The sequence below is a fragment of the Hippopotamus amphibius genome, chromosome X, assembly GCF_030028045.1.
Source record: "Hippopotamus amphibius kiboko isolate mHipAmp2 chromosome X, mHipAmp2.hap2, whole genome shotgun sequence".
Classification (NCBI taxonomy): domain Eukaryota; kingdom Metazoa; phylum Chordata; class Mammalia; order Artiodactyla; family Hippopotamidae; genus Hippopotamus; species Hippopotamus amphibius.
This window is the reverse complement of record NC_080203.1, coordinates 17,925,218-17,946,639: the sequence shown is the minus strand read 5'-3', so window position 1 is coordinate 17,946,639 and position 21,422 is coordinate 17,925,218. Positions and strand designations below refer to the sequence as shown.

At 40.7% G+C, this 21,422-nt stretch overlaps 1 pseudogene; it reads left to right on the top strand.

Moving 5' to 3' along the window:
• The first annotated feature begins 3,404 nt into the window (after positions 1-3,404).
• On the top strand, positions 3,405-3,932 carry LOC130841378 (cAMP-responsive element modulator-like; annotated as a pseudogene).
• Positions 3,933-21,422: the final 17,490 nt, after the last annotated feature.

Sequence of the window (21,422 nt, the reverse complement as noted above, 5' to 3'; positions counted from 1 at the left end):
TGCATGCTCTTTCTTTCCGCAACCCGCTCTCATTTCTAGCCCAGTGTATGAGCTGAACATTCTTAAAAAGAACCAAAGCTTACACTTAAGCCTTGGGCAGCTCCTGTGTCTTTTCTAGTCCTCTGTAACAAATAAGGAACAGACGAGAAGAGAGCTCATCTCTTAGTCTTTTTTCAGCATTAATAATCAGCTTACTCAGTCCCCCAATTCTGAAATTTTAACTGCTGGGTTTGGAGGGGTGTAGATTCTTTCCTCACCAGAGTGATGTATAAGTTAGTCTCTGTCTAGCCTTTTCCAGCTTGCATCACACAGGACTTCTCAGAGGTCTAGCATGGCCCAAGTTCACATTTTTTAAGGATCAGAAGGTATTAAAATGTTCTATCTTTCCTCTCAGTGAGTGAAACCCATCGCAATCCCCAACATGATACACTGATTTTCAGAAACAAAATTTTATCTCCAAGGATTACCTGGAAACCTCATTCATATATTGGAGAATCAGTTTACACTCAAAATATGTATATAAGTCCCGAGTCACTGAAGAATTCCTCTCAATGTTATTAGGAATAAACAATGCTAGTACTCCATGTTGATTGTATGCAACCACTTACTGCTGCACTCAGAGTTTCCTTTCAACACAACAATAATGGGTCTGTCCGTGGTCTTCCCTCTCCTGGATACTCCTCCTGCCGTCTTCACCTTTCATTGTGGCCTGCATTTTGAAGTGCTTAGTGCTAAAGGGAGTGTTACAAACTCAGGTTCGGCTGCTCACCACTCGGAAAGTCAATATTCAAGAGACAAGAGTTGTTTGGAAAGGAAAATTTGCTTTAATCAGGAAACCGGCTACCCAGGGAGAAGGTGGAGTCATGTCCCAAAACCAACTCCAAAGATTCTACTCGGCCATGAGAGTTTTTAAAGGGAAAAAGGGGAAATAATCTCAGTTAATCATTAAGGTAGGGGGTCAGATTCTTTGTCATTTTTCTGTTACATGCAGATGTGCTGACTTGTGATCTTCCTTTGGATACTATCTTGCCCATGTGGTCCGCCTGCAAATTTGCTAAGGGGGAAACTAGGGATAGAGAGTCAGTCATTCTTCAGCTATTTAATTCTTCATTCTTACTCCTTATAATCCAGGAAAGGATTCAGCAGGTTAGGGAAGGCATTGTGTACATTGAGCAGAGCATAAGTCAGGAGTTAGGTTAAACGTTACCTTGTGATCTCATTTTTAAAACTAAGGTCTGAGGGGGAACAGAAATGGACAAACAGAAAAGGGGCAGAAGAGCTGCTTACAGGAAGACTGTGCAAGATTAACAATATTCTGTGCTTCATACCACACTTTATATCCCTTAAGCCACTTGCTTCTTCATACTCCTTTTCAAAATGCCTTTCTGCTCAGTCTTACCAAAGCCCCTGCTCTGACTCCTACATAAACTGACCCAGATTGGATGCTTCTAGAGAAGTCAAAGCATGAAATAGAGAAACCAGACTACCCTTCTTCGTGCAACTTTGAGCTTATCCTTCAACTACTTCAGCTGCTGAACTGCTAAAGAAGTTAAATAAATCTCCCTGTTGTGTCTGTAGCACCTTCCCTGAAAGTGATGAAGTCAAGCCAGGCTGCTCCCTCTGTCCATCTCAGCAACTTTGGGTTCCATTCAGACCTCCTTCTTTACACATGAGCTCTGAACAATAGAATCACCAAGCTTCCGGAATTCCCTGGCAGTCCAAGGGTTAGGATTTCGAGCTTCCATCTCAAGGGGCACAGGTTCGATCCCAGGTAGGGGAAATAAGTTCCCTCAAGCCTTGTGGCGAGGCCAGGAATAAGGAGAAGGAGAAGAAGAGGAAGAAAAAGAGGAAGAAGAAGGAAGAGGAGGAGAAGGAGGAGAAAGGAGGGGGAACAGGAGGAGGAGGAGGAGGAGGAGGAGGAGGAAGAAGAGAAGGAGAAGAACCTCCAAGTTTGGAAGTCTGGTTTTCCCCTTAAAGAGCATTATCTTAACTTTCCCATACTACTACATTCCGATTCACCTCTCTAAAGGCTCCCAAGATTAAAAGAATCAACTAGCTCTTGGATTAATATATATAGTGGTACCAAGATCCATATACAAGGGAAAGCGTCACCCATATTGGTAAAGGTGGGATGGAAATTTCGATTCTTCTATGTGATGCCAGGAAGCCTCTTAGTGCAAGTCATTTGTTCATAGTAAAGGTGCACATTGCTACTAGATGTAGCTGCCTACCAGCTTTAGTATGGAGAAGTTGATTTGCCCTCAAGAGAAGGGCTCACTCTCCTTTTTTCTCTGCTAAAAGCCGTTGGCTGTTGGTCGTCTGAACACAGTAGTCAGTTTGACCTTCTTGGAGGGGCACCCGCGTTGCCTCAAAGGGACATTGTTTACCAGAGCTTAATCTGTGAAGCCTTAGACAATCCTCTGCGTTCTGCTCTACAAAATGAATTCAAGGTTTCCCCTTCTTCTCCACACCTTATAGTGTGATGATGTTGCTCCCCCAAGGAGTAAACAATATGTGCTTTAAAGTAGGATCTGAGTCTCTTTCTTTTGATTTGAAGCCACATCAAATAAACTCATACAGAAGTGGTCTGCTTCTGAGTCACAGCTTATGGTTCCTGGAATAATTATATTTGATGGGCACTCCTTGTGATTCAGGGATTTAGTACTTGTCCTGATCTCAAGACTGCCATCTTTTTTTTTTTCTTTAATTGGGGTATAGTTGCCTGTGCCATCTTTGTAATCTAACGTTTCCCTGCCTTTGAGGCAGCCCGCAGCTGTGTGCCCTCTTAGGCACTGAGGAATAGCAGGGGTTAAGCAGCCAGTCTGGAGACCTGATCTGGGAGAGAGCCAGACATCCAGTTTCATCTACAAATGCCCATTAGGATTCAGAGTCGACCATCCTGAAAAAAGGTAAGGTTCACCATAAGGCAGCATGAAGCTGGCTTTGGGATAAGTTCAAGTTAAACATGAGATATGTATAAGGATGTTCGGTGGAGTAAATTTGAGGTTTATTGTGAGACAAGAATGATGATGACACCTGGAACTGGTCAGGAGACAAAAAAACATTAAGACAAAGATTCAAATAATGTTAATGTCAGTGTGTGACAACAGCATAAAAATGACTGCTCCAGGTCCTGGCTCAGCAGGGAAACGCAGCTGTGCATCAGAGCTGAGTGCAGCCAACAAAGAGCCGCCTTCACCGGGTTGCTGGGCAGCAGCGTGCCTCCCAAGGGGCAGTGGGCTCCTCATCTCCACCCCTCCCATCCGTAATCAGTGACCAGGTCCCCTGCAGAAATCACATCGCGGCAGGATAAATGCAAAAGGAAATGGGGAAGGGGCAAAGCATCAATTGCAAATGGCAAACGGTTACTAATAAGCAAATGTGGCAGGAAAAATAGAAGACAAATGACCATGGAAACAGTTGAATCCCAGCAGGATGGTACAGTTTCTGTGTGACAGATTCTGTAACAGGTGTAACAGAGTCTGTGTCAGGGAGTGAATCTGCTCATATACAGACTCAGACTGTCAAAATTCAATCCCTGGTTTAGCTCAGGTTTCTATAGCTGAATCAGGCACCGGAAGAGTCTCCCCAGCTGTCACTCTAAAGCAGTCACCTTCTGGCCAAAGCGTACATGCCCAGGCAATAAAAATTGAGACACCACAGTCATCAGTTAGTCAGTCGCCACAAATACAAACTGTTCAGACAGCAGCAATTGCAAAGACAGATGAGTCTGCAGAATCAGAAGAGGTAATCGAATTTCATAGAGGAATCTTTTCACGAAGACCCTTTATAGAAAAATACTGAGTGAACTTTTCTCTGATGTGCCTGGTGTTCCCAAGATTGAGAAATAAAATGCAGAGGACCAAGGAGTGCCCGCTAAGCTGACTACCATGGCAGTACTAACTAGCATATATCAGACTAGCCCAGAGTAATACAGTGTGTATGATACAGCACTAGGTTAGGCATCATTAATACCTAACCAGTGTATGATAAAATTAAAAGTGAATGTTAAAGTGAGACATTTGTACTGATAGCTGTCAAATACTTTTGAAAACTAAAAAAAAATTTTTATTACTGAATATAGAAGAAAATTTAGGGTACAAATACACAAGGGACAGTTTTTCCTATTTATATGTTTATGTCTATCTCATAAAAGTTTAAAACATGTTTTATGTTGTCTTTATGATGCACGCAAATATGATAAGATACAAATGTCTGTATTTCATTCTTGTTGGTTTTGCTACCAACAATTACATCCCATACATACTAACCTGAAATAAGCACATCTGATTTCAAAATTATGTTTTAAATGTAATTCTGTTTTCACTACTTTCTACTGAGTTAATTTGTGCTGCAGTTTTTTCCTGAAAGAGAATGGAAAAATGATCTACTTTATAAAACTTTAGCAATTGGATCATTTTTTAAGCTCTTTATTAGAATATAATTGCTTTACATTCTTGTACCAGCTTTTGAGGTATACCAAAGTGAATCAGCTGTATTTATACATATATCCCCATATCCCCTCCCTCCCGCAGAGGGCCAGGACAGGGAGAGTGGGAGGGAGATCATTTTATTTTAAATGGTAAGCACCAAACAGATAAAGTGACATTTACTTTTCAAATGACTTCCATAAATTATATTAAGGTTCAGAGCAAGACAACAAGCATAAGTGACAGTTGGAATAAAGTGAGTGTTCAGTGTTTGATAACAGGAATATAGATCTTTTATGGTTCAGTGTGAAACATCACACATAAAGGTGGCCGCTGGAATAAAGTTTAAGATTCAGGCTGAAACAACAAGCACAAAGACAACCGTTTGTTTGATGTGAGACAAAAGCAGGAAATGTTCACTGGGAAAAGGTTATGGTTCAGTGTGAGAAACAGTCCTGAAGATTGGACTGGAATCTTCCATCCTCATTCTGCTGGAAGGAGGTCAAGATTCACTGGGCAGCACAAGCAATTTGACGGCGGCTCAAATAAGATCACGTTTTGAATTTAATGCAGCAAGCAGAACAATGAATGCCAGAATTTATTCTTCAGTGTGAGCCCGAAAGCATCCAGCTGACTGCTGAATGAGGTAGGTTTGGCGTGCGATAAGAAAGAAGATCACCAGGGAAATAAGTATAAAGCTCAGGCTGCCACAGCATTCCTGAACATGACACTGGAATCAGGTAAAGGCTTAGAGTATGACAAGCCAGAAGGTCATTGCAACAATAGGATAATGTTCAGTGTTGACACCACCACCATGAAAATGATGGATTATGGTTAAGGATCAGAGTGAGACAAGAGCGTGAAGATGACCGCTGGGAGAAGGTTAAGGTCCAGTGTGAGGTGCAATCAGAAAGATAACCACTGGATGAAAGTTATTTTTCAGGGTGGGACAAAAAGCTAGAAGATGAGTTCTGGAATAAACTTAGAGTCAATGGGAGAAAACAGGCCTGTTGCTGACTGCTGGAATAAATATAGTTAGTTTACAATGTTTGGTGTTCATTTCTACTGTATAGCAAAGTGATTCAGTTATACATATATAGATTCTTTTTCCTATTCTTTTCCATTATGGTTTATCACAAGGTATGCAATATAGTTCCCTGTGCTAGATAGGAGGACCTATATTTATTCCACCAGTCAGCAACAGGCCTGTTTTCTCCCATTGACTCAGTGTGACCCGACAAGCATGTTGGCGATTGCTACAATAAAGGCTGAGGATGAGGCCACCAACCTGAAAATGACTGTGGAAATATGGTTAAGGTTCAAAGGGTGACAATTTGTATGAAGATGGCTGCTGGAATAAGGTTAAGGTTCTGTGTGCAACAATAAGGAAGTGGATGGATTACAAAAATAATTAGGCTTCAGTGAGGCAAAAAGCAAGAAGATGGCCTCTGGAATAAGGGACAGCTCAGTGTGAGACTATAATCATGAGCAAGACCGCTGGAATACAGATAAGGTTTATTCAGAAACATCAAGCATGAAGCTGACCACTACTATTCCATTATTGTTCGGTGTGAGTCAACCAACCTGAAGATGACCACTGACATAAGGTTAAGGTTAAGTATCACAGGGTTAAGTGTCAATGTCAGAAACGTGACTGCTTGAATGAGGTTAAGGTTGCGTGTGGGATGGTAAGCAGGATATGACTGCTGGAACCAGGTTAAGGTTCGGTATGAAACAAAATGCATGAAGATGGCTGGTAGACTCATGTCTTGCTACAATGTGTGATCAAACATTCAGTTGACTGCTGGAAGAAAGCTAAGGTTCAGCAAGCCAACACAAACAAGATAAGTGGTAGAAATGTTAAAGTTCAGTGTGACACAAACAACCATTAGCATAGCCACTGGAATAAGGTTAAAAGAGTGTCAACAATCTAGAACATTACTGATGGAACAAGTTAAGATTCAGTGTGACACAACTACCAAGAGGAAAGGATGCCTGTAGGAATAAGGACAACATTCAGGTGAGATAAGAAGCATGAAAACAGCAAGGTCCTACTGTAGAGCACAGGAAACTATAGTCCATATCTTGTGATAAACCATCATGGAAAAGAATAGGAAAAAGAATGTGTATGTGTATAACTGAGTCATTTTGCTGTACAGCAGAAATTAACACAAACATTGTAAATTAACTATATTTCTGGACTTCCCTGGTGGCACAGTGGTTAAGAATCCACCTGCCAATGCAGGGGGACATGGGTTCGATTTCTGGCCCGGGAAGATCCCACATGCCGAGGAGCAACTAAGCTCGTGCACCATAACTACTGAGCCCCCGCTCTAGAGCCTGCCAGCCACAACTACTGAGCCCACGTCCCACAACTACTGAAGCCCATGTACCTAGAGCCCATGCTCCACACAAAAGCCCATGCACCAAAACGAAGAGTAGCCCCCACTCGCCACAACTAGAGAAAGCCGTGGGCAGCAACAAAGACCCAATACAGCCAAAATTTAATTAATTAATTAATTAATTAAACTATTAAAAAAATAAAAAACTATATATATGTATTGGCTGCGTTGGGTCATCGTTGCTGCTCACGGGCTTTCTCCAGTTGCGGCAAGCGGGGGTTACTCTTGATTGCAGTGCATGGGCTTCTCATTGCGGTGGCTTCTCTGGTTGCGAAGCACGGACTCTAGGCACATGGGTTTCAATAGTGGTGGTGCATGGGCTTAGCTGCTCTGCAGCATGTGGGATCTTCCCGGGCCAGTTATCGAACCCATGTTCCCTGCATTGGCAGGACGATTCTTAACCACCGTGCCACCAGGGAAGTCCCTAATTATATTTCAATTAAAAAAAAAAGCATGAATATGACTACTGGAATAATTTTAATTTTCAGCATATGTCTGACCACAAGCATGATGGTGAATGCTGATAGAAGGCAATTATTCAGTGAAATTGGGTCATTTGTAGATACGTGGATGGACCTAGAGAGTGTCACATAGAGTGAAGTAAGAAAGAGAAAAGCAAATACCGTATAATAATACATATATGTGAAATCTAGAAAAATGGTATAGATGATCTCATCTGCAAAGCAGAAATGGAGACACAGACATAGAGAACAAATGTATGGATGCCAAGGGGGAAAGGGATGAGGGGAATTGGGAGACTGGGATTGACACATGTACCTTATTGATACTATGTATAAATTAGACAACTGATGGAAACATACCCTATAGCACAGGGAACTCTATCTACCTAATGCACTGTGGTCACCTAAATGGGAGGGAAGTCCGAAAGGGAGGGGATATCTGTATGTGTATGGCTGATTCATTGTGTTGTGCAGTAGAAGCTAACACAACATTGTAAAGCAACCCTACTCCAATACAAATTCATAAAAAAAGAGAAGGCAATTATTCAGCGTGAGACAACGGGCATGAATATGACAACTTCAAAGGAGTTCACTGCAGTGTGAGATCAGAGTGAAGATTCCCACTGCAATAAGGTCAAGTTTCAGTGTGAGATAATCAACATGATGATGCCACCTGGAAAAGGTGTAGGTTCAGTGTCTAAACAACAAGATAACAAGAAGAACGATGGTTCCTGGAATATGGTCCCTAGTCAGTGTGAGACAGCAAGCATGATGTTGTCTGCTTGACTAAGGATAATGATCAGGGTGAGGCAGCAAGCATGCCGATGCCTACTGAAACACAGTTAAGATTCAATGCAAAAGCATCAGCATGACGATGATGAAGGCTGGGATAAGGTGAAGGTTCACAACAAGCATGAAGATGGCTACTGGAGTGACTTCTGGGTCAGTGTGAGACTATAAGCAAGAAGCTGACTGCTGGAGAAGTGTGAGGTTTGGAGTGCAACAGCAAGCAGGAAAATGATGACAGCAATAAGGTGTGACATCAAATAGGATCATGAATGCTGGAATAATCAACCCGTCTATAGAAATGGAGATAAAAGTAGTACTTATAGGATGTTCGAGGAGATTAAGTGAGATAGATGAAAAGAGCTGATCTTGGTCCTAGTAAGCTTTAAATTATCGGTAGCTGTGGCTGTTTTCTTATGATCATCTCCTCCAACACCAATAGCACCATCATCACCATCACAATGGTCAGTGCCAGCAAACTAGTGCCTCTTTCAAAATGACTGTTGCTGCCTGGGCTCCTCTATTGGCTGGGTTTAACAGGAACCCTTCTTTTAGGAAAGTATACCCACAGCTACATTGTTTTCAGTGGCTATTGTCTCCCATCTATGGTGGGAACCTAGGCTCCAGAGAAACAGCACAGTCACTGGGAGGACTGAAGATGGCATTCAAGGTGGGAAGGAGAAGCCTGAAGTTTCCAACAGGGAAGGAAGGGAGGGTACCTTTCGCCTATCTATAATTTTTTAAAAATTAGTGCTTCTCAGGCTTCTCTGGTGGCACAGTGGTTAAGAATCCACCTGCTAATGCAGGGGACATGGGTTTGATCCCTTGTACGGGAAGATCCCACATGCCGCGGAGCTACTAAGCCAGTGCACCACAATTACTGAGCCTGTCCTCTAGAGTCCATGAGCCACAACTATTGAGCCCACGTGCCACAACTACTAAAGCCCGCATGCCTAGAGCCCATGCTCCACAACAAGAGAAGACACTGCAATGAGAAGCCCGTGCACCACAACAAAGAGTAGCTCCCATTCACCACAATTAGAGAAATCCCGTGCACAGCAACGAAGACCCAAGACCCAATGCAGCCAATAAATAATTAACTAACTAATTAATTATTAATCAATTAAAAATTAGCTATTCTCTTCTGTGCACACACCGTCACTTTACAAGGATCCTGAGAGAGGCAGGCACTGAGCAGCCAACAAGGAAACAGTGAAAACCATAAATTGGGTCTGTTGTGTACATAGTACATTTAGAGAAGGAACAAAGCCACCCTCTGAGTGGGAGGCCACACAGGGTCCTTTGTGCACTATGAATGGTCCTGCTTCTCTCCCTACTCCTTTCCCACCATGCTTCCAGCTGGCATCACTTACCTGTCTCCTCTAGTGAAGTTGTTGCCCAGACATTAATCACTGTGTCATCAGATGGAGAAGAATCCAAGCCAGGTCTGACTCTGGGAGGAGAGCTCTAGCAGAAGTTCACAGCTCTGCTCTTTGGAAATCTAGCAGTTCCTAGGCTACTATGTGCCACTTTATACAACAGTACATCAAAGGCACGTAGACCTTCTGCCTTGCCTAGTCAGAGAGTTAGGAAAACCTAAGAAGAAATACCCTACAAGGCTAACAGTGGGTGTAATTCTGGGTGGATGGATTTTTGGTGATTTGAAATGTCGTTATACACTTTTGAAGTCTGTAGGACTTCTACATAAGCACATATTACATCTATAGTTAAGACAAGTGATTTCAAAAAGAATAAAAATTGAGTACAGCCAGGCTTTTTTGTATGTTCTGATTTTTCATCAAGTACTAGCAAAATAGCTTCCTGCATAGATGATCCATAGTTGAAGTCACTGGCCTTGTTCCAAATTGTCAAATGTCTTCACCTGAATGTTGATAAATGAATCACCACACAGAAAAAAGTGATTTATACAGAAAAGGAAAGAGTAGAGACCTTTCTGGCACTGCCAGGGAACAGGCACCCCCTGGCCTGCACAGGCTCATACCCTAGAAAGTCCTCACAATTGCGGGTGTGGAGCCACGACAGCCTCCACGGAAGGGGTCTGAGTTGACCAGCGCAGAATGTCGCTCAGAGCAAGGAGAAGCCTGGGGTCCTGGGCTGCCTCTTGCTTCACAGCAAGATTACTGGAGTATGGTTTCCAAAGAGAAGCCCATGTACTCTCTGAGGAAACTTACTGCCCTGGGGAAGAAAGCAAGCAATGAAAGGAAATGGAGACAAAGTCTAAAAAGCTTGGAAGGAGGAGGGGAGGGGGATGAGGGATGGGAAGACAGTTGGGTAGGAAGAAATGGTAAGCCAAGCGCCATAACGTCCTGCTCCAAAATATGGATTAAGGACACGGCATACTAATTCCTTGAGTATCTCCTGTGCGCTGAGCATTTTAGAAAGATAATCACACTTGATCCTCACAACATCACTGATAGCAAAGTACGATTCCCATTTTATGGCTGAGGAAACTTAGGCTTGAAGATGAGATTTAGTGAGAATGAGCTAAAGGTCTTTCTGTTACCGAAAGTTGGGGTGCAGCTGCTCGTCGTTCAAAAGCCAATAAAGAGGCAAGGTTGGTGGGAAGGAAAGTTTGCTTAATTTTAGTTGCCGGCAACCAGGGGTGGGGGAGTGGGCAGAAGCCTGTCCAAAGGCCAACTCCTCCCACCTCAGACAATCAGGGGGAAGAGCTTTTATAGACAGAGGGAGGGGGCTACATGCAGAAACAGCACAGTCAGCTCTGACAGTCATCTTGACATTGGTCATGCAGTGGTCTGACCAGTATCATCTTGATTGTTTTAAATATAGTTTGTCTTCAGTTCCAGGATGGGTTTGTTCCCATTTCTTTGACGCCAATTCTAGGAATCATGGCAGCTTATGTTGTGGCTATAGCCTGGTCACCATGTAGTTAACTTCTTCCACCTGGTGGGGGTTTCAGCATCTGTAAGACAGCTCACAGGATATGGCTCAGAATGTTATCTATAACCCTTGAGAAGGAACTAAAGGTCCTTGACTTTGTTTACTGACTAAACTATTATTGTTTGTTTTGTCCTGTTTGACTGTTTTCCTTTGCTTCTGTATTTTCTCACTTCTCTGATTAAACTTATTCTTTGGCTAAATTTTTTCCACAAACAAAAGGCAGCCAGAGGACATGGGGGGAAGGATCATAGGGTCCAGTTTTGTTTCATTTCCGACTCAGATAATGGAGACTCGTGAATGGACATGGTTTGTAGTCTCAGCAATGTCTGCAAAGCAAGAATGGACAACAACATATCAAAGGTAAAGATGTGGAGTAATATTGATGTATATATTACTTTGTTGGTCTATGCCTTCAAAACCCTTTCCAGATGCCTACTACACCACTGCAGGGGGAGACTGGCAGAGTACCAGTGCCCACTCCCCACTAGGTCCACGGGTCCCATCTTTCCCCTTTTTCATGGATAAAGCTGCCTTTAAATAACATTTAGATCCACGTTCCCATCCCTGAGACAAAGGCACCTGAGCAGCACTCCTGCAATCCTATCCGGTCCATCTTCCTGCTGCTTCCTGCTATGGTAAGGCTTTCTTTTTTAAGAAAGCATAAAAATAAAGACCAAAACTTTGGTGCTTAAAAGAACGAAGTTAGGTTTATTTTAAATGAGAACCATCTAGTAAAGTCAATGTGTCTGTTACAGCAGCACCCACAGTGGACAGAGGAACACAAATTAGGGCTGGAAAAAGATGGCGCTGACTAGTGAAAGGAGTAGGTTATAGAAATGGGGTCTCTGTCATGGAGCAAATCAGCAGTGCCCCACAGTGACCCTGACACTGCTGGTAGTTCCTGTCTCTAGACATCCAGGGAAGGGATTTCAGTACCATCTTTAATGTTGGTACAGGAGACAGGAGAGACGAGCTGCCTCTGCCCAGTACCCCTCACCTCCCACTACATGGAGACACACTACTTTTTTAGCTGGTCTTGACAATTAGTTCTGGTTCTACTTTTCTTCACAGGTCCCTAGGCTGACCAGTATTAAACTTTCTCCATCAGCAGGTCCTGAAACAATGACTATTGTACATGCTATGTACATATGACTATCTCTATGTGCTATGTGTCCTAGAAGGCTGTATTACCTGGGCTCCCTTGCCCTCTGGCTGATAGTTGGGGTAGCAACTTCATGAAATCCAAGGATGGCAGAGAGAGGCCCAGGTGTTTACTCTCTACCACAACCCTGACTTGTCATTGTTGTTACCAAACCAACCTTGGGTCCACTTGCCTGTGTGCTGTAAAGCCAATCTACTGACACCGGGTTGTGGTGAAGGAAAAGGCAGCATTTATTGTAAAGGTGCCAATACAAGGAGGAGGGGTGGCTTGTGCTCTAAAACCCTGAACTCCCCAGAGGGTTTCAGCAAAGCATTTTTAAAGGCCAGGTGAGGGAGGGGCAAGATCAGCTCATGCACAGTTCTTTGATGGGTATATGGTGATCAATCCTTAGGTGCCAGAAGGTCTAGGGGCTACATGGTGCTCATGATCATCAAGAAGTTAATTTCTTCCATTGGATTTTGGTTGTTTTAGCATCTGGAAAACTCAGGAAATATGCACCAGATACCATTATCTAGGTACTTCAGGGAGGAGCTACAGCAGAGGTTATGTGGGAGGGGTCTGTCCCGGGAAGTCCCCATAGGGTCTTACTCGGTTACATTGTGTCTCTGGCTGTGGCTGTGTCCCTCCACAATTGTGGTTCCTGGTGAGTGGCCCTTCCACTATGAACCTATAATGACAGAAAGTAGATCAGTGGTAGCTTAGGCGTGGGAGGCAGGAAAGGACAAGAGGAAGAAATTACAAAGGGGAATGAGGAGAACTGCGGGTGATGGATATATTCACTTGATTGTACTGATGGTTTCAAGTGGACACACATATGTCAAAACTTATTAAATGATGTACTTTAAATATGTTCCATATATTGTAAGTCAATTATACTTCAATAAAATGGGGACTTCCTAGGTGGCGCAGTGGTTAAGAATCTGCCTGCTGATGCAGGGGACATGGGTTCGAGCCCTGCCCCAGGAAGATACCACATGCCGCAGAGCAACTAAGCCCATGAGCCACAACTATTGAGCCCATATGCCACAACTACTGAAGCCCACCCACCTAGAGTCCACAACAAGAGAAGCCACTACAATGAGGAGCCCACCCACCACAATGAAGAGTAGCCCTTGCTCGCCACAGCCAGAGAAAGATCATGTGTAGCAACGAAGATCCAACACAGCCAATAAAAAAATAAAATAAATCCAATTAATTAATTAATTAAAAACAAATAAAATGAACATTGTCTCTCATGCCACACATACACACATTTTTTTGCCCATAGTCGACAAAATCTCTCCTGTGTGCAGACAATTCCAGCAAGTCCACCCTCCTACTCTCTTGACAGTTCTTTGCACTGTGAGCCAGAAGTGCCCAGCCACCATTCTGGCCAGGTAGGGGAAAACCAAAATTATTTTGAAATGGATGACAGATCAAAATGCAAAACTAAAACTATAAGACCTTGAAAATAAAGCTTAGGAGGTCTTGGCAACTTTGTAACAGGCACAGATTTCTTACACAGGATCAAAAACCATGAACCATAAAGAAAACACTGATAAATTAAACTTCATCAAAATTTGAAAATTCTGGTCTTTGAAATACTTTGTGAAAATTAAGCAGTAAGCCACAGACTGGGAGAAAATACTTTCAAAACATACATTCCCAAAAGGCTTGGTATATAGACTATATAAAGACCTCTTACAACTCAATAGTAAATAAACAACCTAACTTTTTTAAAGGAGTAAAAGATTTGAATGGATACTCTACAAGAAAATAAATATTGAATGGCAAACAAGCACATGAAAAAATACTCAACATCATTAGTCGTAAGGGAAATGCAAAAGAAAACTGCAATGAAATATCAGTATGCATCCATTAGGATGGCTAGTATTAAAAACACTCAAACTACCAAGGGTTGCTATTAAATGTAAGTCAGTAAGTCCAGCCCACATTAAAAACTGTGATTGCCCAAGGGAGTGAATACCAGGCAGTGGGGATCATTGGATGCAATTTTTGTTTTTTTGAGTCATTCAGCCAGTGTATTTTTAAGATCATAGAAGTTGTTAAGATTTTCATTCTGCTTGGTAAGCAGTATAAGTTATTGAGACCACAACTGGGTACAACCTTAAACGCTGATTGCTGTAAGTGAATTGCTCAATGATTTATGATATATCCATACAATAGAAAACTACTTAGCAATAAAAAGGAATTAAATATTAACATGCAACAAGGATGAATCTTAAAAATAATGTTTATATACACTCTACTATATTTAAAATAGATAACCAACAAGGACCTACTGTATAGCACAGGGCGTTCTGCTCAATATTATGTAACAACCTTAAGGGGAAAGAATTTGAAAAAAAAATAGGTACATGTACATGTATAACTGAATCACTTTGCTGTACACCTGAAACTATCACAACATTGTTAATCAACTATACTCCAATATAAAATAAAAGTTAAAAAATTTAAAAATTAAAGAAAAACAAAACAAAACAACAAAGAAAATAATATGCTTAGTGCAAGAGGCTAGATTTCATAGTGTATGATTCCATGTATGTGAAACAGCTAGAAAAACAAATCTATAATAACAAAAACAAACGTATAGTGACAGAAAACATATCAGGGGTGGCCTGGACATGGGCATAGAAGGAAGGCATTTGACTGGGAGGGGCACAAAGGAACTTTTCGTTGTGATGGAAATGTTCTATATCTTGATTGTGGCGATGGCTACAGAGATGAATACATTTAACAGAACTCAACCAAATGTGTACTTAATAGGGTTGCATGTTAATTATGCCTCAAACTTAGGAAACTCTGAAAGGTGGAAGTAAGGACTCCCTAGGGACCTTGGGACTTGAGGAAAGACATGGCAGTGAGCTCCCTGGGTGTTCTTTTAGCCTTCCACAATATAGGAGTCTGCAACCCAGAACCACCAACAAAGAAAAACTGCAAGAAAAGCTGTCCTCCCTAAGCCAAAGTACTGGGTAAAGGGTGGCCTAACAGAACAGAGCACCTTTTTGGCAATAGCCATCTTCCTCCAGTCTAAGTAACTCACGTTTCTCTAATGTTTCAGCAGGGCTGCGTTGGTTGCCGATCTTCAATTCCCCTCATGGAAATAGGCGGGCAGGTCTAATCAGCCCTCTACTTTTCCACCTGCTGTCAAGAGCCAATTCTTTTTTTTTTCAGCTTTCATTTTTAATTTTTATTTATTTTTTAAAATTAATTTTTATTGGAGTAGAGTTGCTTTACAATGTTGTGTTGGTTTCTACTGTACGGCAAAGTGAATCAGCTATATGTATACATATGTCCCCTCTTTTTTGGATTTCCTTCCCGTTTAGGTCACCACAGAGCACTGAGTAGAGTTCCCTGTGCTATACAGCAGGTTCTCATTAGTTATCTATTTTATACATAATAGTGTATACATGTCAATCCCAATCTCCCAATTCATCCCATCTCCCCTTCCCTCCCTGGTATCCATACATCCATTCTCTACATCTGTGTCTCTATTTCTGCTTTGTAAAAGAGTTCATCTGTATTATTTTTCTAGATTCCAAATATAAACAATATTATACGATATTTGTTTTTCTCTTTCTGACTTACTTCACTCTGTATGACAGTCTCTAGGTCCATCCACGTCTCTGTAAATGACACAATTTCATTTCTTTTAATGTCAACAGCCAATTCTGTATCCAGCAAATACAACCTTCAGGAATGAAGGTGAAATAAAGATATTCTCAGATGAAGGAAATCTAAGAGAATTGGTTGCCAACAGACCTACGTTTAAAGAATGGCTAAAGGAAATTCTCTAGCCAGAAAGGAAATTACAACACAAGGAGGATGGGTCTTCAGGAAGGAAGAGCAATGGAGTGAGTAAAAGTTGGGGTAAATATAATAGAATACTGTCTCCTCATGAGCTTTTAAGATCATGCCTTATGGTTAAAGTAAAATTTATAACATCGTCTGATGTGGGTTCAATGTACATAGAGGAAATACTTAAGCTATTTCTATTTAAAAGCAGGAGGATAAAGGAACCAAAATGAAAGTATAGTTTTTCTACTTGACCCGAAGTGGTTGACATGCTAATACTAGTAAACTGTGATATGTACACATGCATATTGCATTAGAAACTATAAAATAAATAATAAAACTATAAAATAAAATAATAAAACTATATAAATAGGTATATTCAAAACCACTATAAATAAATAAAAATGGAATTTCTAAAAAATGCTCAAGTGTCCCACAGGAAAGCAAGAAAAGGAAAACAGAGGAATGAGAAACAAAATGAATAAACAGAAAACAAATAATAAACTGGCAGACTTATGCTCTAAAATATCAATAACATTGTGGACCGAGTGCGGGTTGGAAAAGAATTTCCAGGCATAACGTAGTGTAGGAAAAAGCAAGTTTATTGAGAACAAAGAACAGAGATGGTGGGAAGGGCGCTGGGGAAACAGCGGGCCAACTTCTTGGCAGACCAGGGAGAGCTGACCCCTTTTGTGGGCTCGCAGCCAACTTTTATAACCCCAAGACAAAGAAAATTCCTGCTAAGAAAACAGTGTTAATCAATTGGTCAGTGCGCCATAAGGCGAAGGGTGTCGTTTGGTGATAGGCTAGGATCCTATATGGTGAATACCTTCCCTAATATGGGGTCTGGTCATCGGCTAGCCCAAGTCATGAGTCATGGGATGTATGTGACAAAGGTTGCTATGCGGGTCAAGTTAACTATGGAATTAGGTTGCTATGGGGGTCGGGTTAACTCTGGAATTTTGTCTTGTGATTTTGGTATAGGGCTCCACAAATAATTACTTTAAATGTAAGTGGTGTAAGAATAACAATTAAAAGACAGGAATTAGCAGAGGTTTTTAAACACCACCACCCAACTAAGCTGTCTACAAGCACCTCACTTCAAATTTTTATGTTATTTTAAAGATTTATTCATTTTAAGCGTCATACTTCTTACACTAAAAACATGTTTTCCAAATAAATCACAAAATAAAATTACTTAATTTTATAATGGACATAAACAATAGTGAACTTGGAAGCAAACAAGCCTGGAATTGTGAAGGATCTTTCAGGCCACCTAGTTTAATGGCCTCATCAGGCCACCTAGTTTAATGGCCTCATCATGGAAAACTTAATTTAACAATATCCTAGGCCAAGAATTAATTTCCAGATGGTGTTACGACACTTAAAATGGCAAGAGCCTCATTCCTCCTCAAGGCTGTCCATTCCCTATGTTGACCAAGGACAGTTTCAGCCCATTGGCTTAAATTCTAATCCAAGCAATACTACAGTTGTAGTTTAATCCCTCTTAAGTATGGTAGACCTTCAAGTATCTGAATGTGCTCTCAAATCTCCTTTTCAAGTCTTTGTTCTCTAAACTACAAATGTTTCTTTCAACCATTCATCACAAGATATGGATCTGGCTCAATTACCACATCACCTTCTTCTGGAAACATTCCAAAGGAATGTATTTCTTAAAGTCATAAAAAAAATCTTAAAATATTTAAAAGAATTGAAAGTATACAGAGTTCAATTTCTGACCACAGTGGGATCAAATTAGAAATTAATAACAAAGACGGCAAGAAAATCTCTAAACGTGGAAAATAAACAACACACTTCTAATTAATTCTCCATAAATTCTACATAGTAACAACGAGCATGTGGAAACTAAAATTAAAAAACAATGTGATTTATAATGGCTTCAAAGAAAATGAATACTTAAGAACATATTTATTAAACATGTACAGGATCTGAATGCAGAAAATAATAGAAATTTTGATGAAAGAAATCAAAGATCTAAATAAATAAAAAGAGATATACTGTGTTTGTGGATTGGAAGACAAAACATATAAATGATGTCAATTTTCCCCCAAATTGGTCTGTAAGTTTTTTTTTTTGTTTTTAAATTTTATTTATTTATTTATTATTTTTGGGGGGGTACACCAAGTTCAATCATCTGTTTTTATACACAGATCTCCGTATTCCCTCCCTCCCTTGACTCCCCCCCACCCTCCCTTGACTACCCCCCCACCCTCCCTCGAGTCCCCCCCATCCTCCCCGTCCCAGTCCTCTAAGGCATCTTACATCCTCGAGTTGAACTCCCTTTGTTATACAACAACTTCCCACTGGCTATCTATTTTACAGTTGGTAGTATATTTATGTCTATGCTACTCTCTCGCTTCATCTCAGCTTCCCCTTCACCCCCCGCCCCCCAAACCTCGAGTTCTCCAGTCCATTCTCTGCATCTGCGTCCTTGTTCTTGTCTTGTCACTGAGTTCATCAGTACCATTTTTAGATTCCGTATATGTGAGTTAGCATACAATATTTGTCTTTCTCTCTCTGACTTACTTCACTCTGTATGACAGACTGTAGGTCTATCCACCTCATTGCATATAGCTCCATCTCATCCCTTTTTATAGCTGAGTAATATTCCATTGTATATATATGCCACATCTTCTGTATCCATTCATTTGTTGATGGGCATTTAGGTTGCTTCCATGTTCTGGCTATTGTAAATAGTGCTGCAATTAACATTATGGTACATGTTTCTTTTGGGATTATGGTTTTCTTTGGGTATATGCCCAGTAGTGGGATTACTGGATCATATGGTAGTTCTATTTGTAGTTTTTTAAGGAACCTCCAAATTGTTTTCCATAGTGGCTGTACCACCTTACAGTCCCACCAACAGTGCAGGAGAGTTCCCTTTTCTCCACACCCTCTCCAACATTTGTTGTTTCCAGATTTTGTGATGATGGTCAATCTGATTGGTGTGAGGTGATACCTCATTGTGGCTTTGACTTGCATTTCTCTAATGATTAGTGATGTTGAGCATCTTTTCATGTGTTTGTTGGCCATCTGTATGTCTTCTTTGGAGAAATGCCTATTTAGGTCTTCTGCCAATTTGTGGACTGGGTTATTTGCTTTTTTGGTATGAAGCTGCATGAGCTGCTTGTATATTTTGGAGGTTAATCCTTTGTCCGTTGTTCCACAGGCAACTATTTTTTTCCATTCTGAGGGTTGCCTTTTAGTCTTGTTTATGGTTTCTTTCGCTGTGCAAAAGCTTTTAAGTTTCATGAGGTCCCATTTGTTTATTCTTGATTTTATTTCCATGATTCTAGGAGGTGGGTCCAAAAGGATCTTGCTTTGATGGATGTCATAGAGTGTTCTGCCTATGTTTTCCTCTAGGAGTTTTATAGTGTCTGGCCTTACATTGAGGTCTTTAATCCATTTTGAGTTCATTTTTGTGTATGGTGTTAGGAAGTGTTCTAATTTCATTCTTTGACATGTTGCTGTCCAATTTTCCCAGCACCACTTATTGAAGAGGCTGTCTTTTTTCCATTGTATATTCATGCCTCCTTTGTCAAAGATAAGGTGCCCATATGTGTTTGGGCTTACTTCTGAGTTCTCTATTCTATTCCATTGATATTTCTTTCTATTTTTGTGCCAGTACCGTACTGTCTTGATCACTATGGCCTTGTAGTATAGTTTGAAGTCAGGAAGCCTGATTCCACCAACTCCATTTTTCCTTCTCAAGATTGCTTTGGCTATTCAGGGTCGTTTGCGTTTCCATACAAATCGTAAGATTTCTTGCTCTAGTTCTGTGAAAAATGCCATTGGTAATTTGATAGGGATTGCATTGAATCTGTTCATTGCTTTGGGTAGTACAGTCATTTTCACGATGTTGATTCTTCCAATCCAGGAACATGGTATGTCCCTCCATCTGTTTGTGTCGTCTTTGATTTCTTTCATCAATGTCTTAAAGTTTTCTGCATACAGATCTTTTGCCTCCTTAGGCAGGTTTATTCCTAGGTATTTTATTCTTTTTGTTGCAATGGTGAATGGGAGAGTTTCCTTAATTTCTCTTTCTGCTCTTCCGTTGTTAGTGTATAGGAATGCAAGAGATTTCTGTGCATTAATTTTGTATCCTGCTACTTTACTAAACTCATCAATTAGTGCTAGCAGTTTTCTGGTAGAGTCTTTAGGGTTTTCTATGTATAATATCATGTCATCTGCAAAGAGTGACAATTTTCCTTCTTTTCCAATTTGGATTCCTTTTATTTCATTTTCTCCTCTGATTGCTGTGGCTAATACTTCCAAAACTATGTTGAATAATAATGGTGAGAGTGAACACCCTTGTCTTGTTCTTCTTCTTAGAGGGAATTCTTTCAGTTTTTCCCCATTGAGAACAATGTTGGCTTTTGGTTTGTCATATATGGCTTTTATTATGTTGAGGTAATTTCCTTCTATGCCCATTTTCTGGAGAGCTTTTATCGTAAATGGATGTTGAACTTTGTCAAAAGCTTTTTCTGCATCTATTGAGATGATCATATGGTTTTTATCCTTCAATTTGTTGATATGATGTATCACGTTGATTGATTTGCGTCTATTGAAGAATCCTTGCATCCCAGGGATAAACCCCACTTGATCGTGGTGTATGATTTTTTTAATGTGCTGTTGGAGTCTGTTAGCTAGTATTTTGTTGAGGATTTTTGCATCTATATTCATCAGTGATATTGGTCTGTAGTTTTCTTTTTTTGTGACATCTTTGCCTGGTTTTGGTATCAGGGTGATGGTAGCCTCGTAGAATGAGTTTGGGAGTGTTCCGCCTTCTGCAATATTTTGGAAGAGTTTGAGAAGGATAGGTGTTAGCTCTTCTCGAAATGTTTGATAGAATTCGCCCGTGAACCCATCTGGTCCTGGGCTTTTGTGTGTTGGGAGATTTTTAATCACTGCCTCAATTTCCGTACTTGTGATTGGTCTGTTCATGGTTTCTATTTCCTCCTGGTTCAGTCTTGGAAGATTGTATTTTTCTAAGAATGTATCCATTTCTTCCAGGTTATCCAATTTATTGGCATATAGTTGCTTGTAGTAGTCTCTCATGATCTTTTGTATTTCTGTGGTGTCCGTTGTGACTTCTCCTTTTTCATTTCTAATTCTGTTGATTTGCATCTTCTCCCTTTTTTTCTTGATGAGTCTGGCTAATGGTTTATCAATTTCGTTAATCTTCTCAAAGAACCAGCTTTTAGTTTTATTTATTTTTCTTATGGTTTCTTTCCTTTCTTTTTCATTTATTTCTGCTCTGATCTTTATGATTTCTTTCCTTCTGCTCACTTTGGGGTTTCTTTATTCTTCTTTTTCTAATTGTTTTAGGTGTAAGGTTAGGTTGTTTATTCGATAATTTTCTTGTTTCTTAAGGTAGGACTGTATTGCTATAAACTTCCCTCTTAGAACTGCTTTTGCTGTGTCCCATAGGTTTTGGGTTGTTGTG